Genomic DNA, 2,894 nt, shown 5'->3' with positions numbered 1-2,894 from the left:
GGACCTTACTGATGATGGCTGGTAGGTTACAGGACCTTACTGCTGATGGCTGGTAGGTTACAGGACCTTACTGCTGATGGCTGGTAGGTTACAGGGCTTAACTTCTCTTCAAGAGTGTCCTTCATTCCAGTAATCATTCTTAGTAATTACTCCAAGGAAGGGAATGCACTAACTGTAAGTCTCTCTGGATGCTTGTAGACAAAGGCACTCAACTTGTACTGCACTGACTCGGATGACAGATGATTGGTTAAAAGAAATGGATAATAAGATGAGTTAGATTTCAGTGCAGCCTGTGATGTTATTGATCCTAAATTGTCATTGAAGAAACTCACTTGCTATGGCTTTACATCACCTGGTTGGAGAGAGTTATTTATCCAATGGAAGCATCTCTAACATCAGGATATGTACAGTGCGGTGTCCCTKAGGGCAGTTTCCTTGGACCGGTATTCTTCTCTATTTTTACAAATGATTTGCCACTGGTCWTACACAAAAGGTACAATGACTATGTATGCATATGATTCAACACTTTTACATGTCAGCACCTCAAAGCCAGTGAGCTCAATGCCATTCTAAATAAGGAGTTAGTCATTATCAGAATGGCTGATTCATAATAAACTGGTCTTAAAATACATCATTTACATTTAAGTCATTTAGCAGACGCTCTTATCCAGAGCGACTTACAAATTGGAAAGTTCATACATATTTATCCTGGTCCCCCCGTGGGGAATGATACATCTACAACTAAAATCATTGTATTTGTTTTAAAACAGAGCAGCACATCTGCCCTTCACTCTACATACATGACTAACATCTACAACATTACAAGCCAGTCTTTCCTGGTTTGACGGTTGATGAGAGACGAACTGCTTCTCTCAAGAGTTATGAGGAATATTACTGTGATGATAAATTCCAYATTTCAGCTCAGACACCCATACATACCCAACAAGACATGSCACCAGGGGTCTCTTCACAAGTCTCCCAAGTCCAAAACGAATTCACGGCAACGCACAGTATTGTAAAGAGCCATGATCGCATGGAACTCCTATTAAACAACATCTCATGGAACAGCAGCGACTGTCAGGGGACACACGTTATTGTGTTGTTGTATTTTAAAATGTGTGTGACTGTCCTGGTCTATCAGTGTTTTGTTACTTGTCTTTTTTAAATATATTTATTTGTGGACCCCAGGAAGAGTGGCTGATGCTTCTGCAAAAGCTAATGAGGATCCAAATAAACATTTAAGAAAAGTGCCTGCTAAATTACTGAAATGTACATGTCAAATGAAATGAGAAAAGAATGATAAGTATCTTTTCATTTGTCTTCTCCAGTGGGTCAGGACTGCTACACCCGTCTGTGGTCTCTGGCGGACGGCCAGCTCCTGAGGACCATCCCATCTCCCCACCCTGCTGGGAAGGACATGATCCCCAGCGTGGTCTTCTCCTCCCAGCTAGGAGGCAGCAGAGGCCTGCCTGGTCTCCTCATGGCTGTCAGGCACGATCTGTACTACTTCCCTTATAACAGTGACTACCAGGAGGGAGGAGGGGTAGTAGCAGAGGCAGCCTGCTAGGGGAGGGCTTGGCTGAGGCAGCCTGCTAGGGGAGGGCTTGGCTGAGGCAGCCTGCTAGGGGAGGGCTTGGCTGAGGCAGCCTGCTTAGGGGAGGGGCTTGACATGAGCGCAGCCTGCTAGGGAGGCTTGACTGAGGCAGCCTGCTAGGCGGAGGGCTTGAGCTGAGGCAGCCTGTAGGGGAGGGCTTGCTGAGGCAGCCTGCAGGGGAGGCTTGACTGAGGCAGCTGCTAGGGGATGGTCTTGACTGAGGCAGCCTGCTAGGGAGGTCTTGAACTTGGAGGCAGCCTGCTAGGGGAGGGTTTGGCTGAGCGAGCCTGCTAGGGGAGGGCTTGACTGAGGCAGCCTGCTAGGGGGAGGGCCTTTGACTGAGGCAGCCTGCTAGGGAGGGCTTGCTGAGGCAAGCCTGCTAGGGGAGGGCTTGGTCTGAGGCCAGCCTGCTAGGGGAGGGCTTGGCTGAGCCAGCCTGCTAGGGGAGGGTGCTGAGGCAGCCTTGCTAGGGGAGGCTTGCTGAGGCAGCCTGCTAGGGGAGGGCTTGACTGAGGCAGCCTGCCTTAGGGGAGGCTTGCTGAGGCAGCTGCTAGGGGAGGGCTTGTGAGCGCAGCCTCTAGGGGAGGGCTGGCTGAGGCAGCCTGCTAGGGAGGGCTTGACTGAGGCAGCCTGCTAGGGAGGCTTTGGCTGAGGCAGCCTGCTCAGGGGAGGCCTTGGCTGAGGCAGCCTGCTAGGGGAGGGCTTGGCTGAGGCAGCCTGCTAGGGGAAGGGCTGACTGAGGCAGCCTGCTAGGGGAGGGCTTGGACTGAGGCAGCCTGCTAGGGGAGGCTTGACTGAGGCAGCCTGCAGGGCGGCTTGACTGAAGGCAGCTGCTAGGGGAGGGCTTGACTGAGGCAGCCTGCTAGGGGAGGGCTTGACTGAGCAGCCTGCTAGGGGGAGGCTTGTGAGCAGCTGTGGGACTTCTGCCTTGGTTAAAAGGGGTAGTACTCAGGGACTCACTACTCTTCATAGTTCTGTTGACCACCAGTCTGAAAAGAACTGGAAGAGAAGAAGGAAAATGGACAAAAGACATTTCTTTGCCAAAGTAACTGGAATGAAGGAGACTCTTACTGCCGTAAAGTTATCAGCCTGGAGATTCAAAGACCTTCAAGTGGAGAGTTGGGTCTGACCGTAAGAAGCTTGCGCTGTGGAGAGCTGGGTCTGACCGTAGAGCTGCGAGTGGAGAGCTGGGTCTGACCGTAGAGCTGCGAGTGGAGAGCTGGGTCTGACCGTAGAGCTGCGGAGTGGAGAGCTGGGTCTGACCGTAGGCTGCGGAGTGGAGAAGCTGGGTCTGACGTAG

The 2,894-nt window shown here is 51.5% G+C and overlaps 2 long non-coding RNA genes and 1 pseudogene across 2 annotated transcripts in view; 2 read left to right on the top strand and 1 right to left on the bottom strand.

The window, feature by feature from the left end:
- Positions 1–1,657, top strand: part of LOC112074161 (DDB1- and CUL4-associated factor 4-like) — a 10,901-nt pseudogene extending 9,244 nt beyond the window's left edge.
- Positions 1,658–1,837: 180 nt separating this feature from the next.
- Positions 1,838–2,610, bottom strand: LOC139025338 (uncharacterized). Its single transcript, XR_011476910.1, has 4 exons — positions 2,516–2,610; positions 2,429–2,472; positions 2,085–2,117; positions 1,838–1,910 (listed from the first exon to the last, which is right to left on the bottom strand). It is a non-coding gene; the product is annotated as an uncharacterized lncRNA (long non-coding RNA).
- A 111-nt stretch (positions 2,611–2,721) lies between these two features.
- The window catches only part of LOC139025337 (uncharacterized), a 540-nt gene continuing 367 nt past the window's right edge, over positions 2,722–2,894 (top strand). The window contains exon 1 of the long non-coding RNA XR_011476909.1: positions 2,722–2,862. This is a non-coding gene — a long non-coding RNA (uncharacterized lncRNA). The remainder of the gene's footprint in view (positions 2,863–2,894) is intronic.

Source organism: Salvelinus sp. IW2-2015, unplaced genomic scaffold (assembly GCF_002910315.2).
Source record: "Salvelinus sp. IW2-2015 unplaced genomic scaffold, ASM291031v2 Un_scaffold2520, whole genome shotgun sequence".
Taxonomy (NCBI): domain Eukaryota; kingdom Metazoa; phylum Chordata; class Actinopteri; order Salmoniformes; family Salmonidae; genus Salvelinus; species Salvelinus sp. IW2-2015.
The sequence above is the reverse complement of the archived record's forward strand: the minus strand, read 5'-3'. Positions and strand labels throughout refer to the sequence as shown.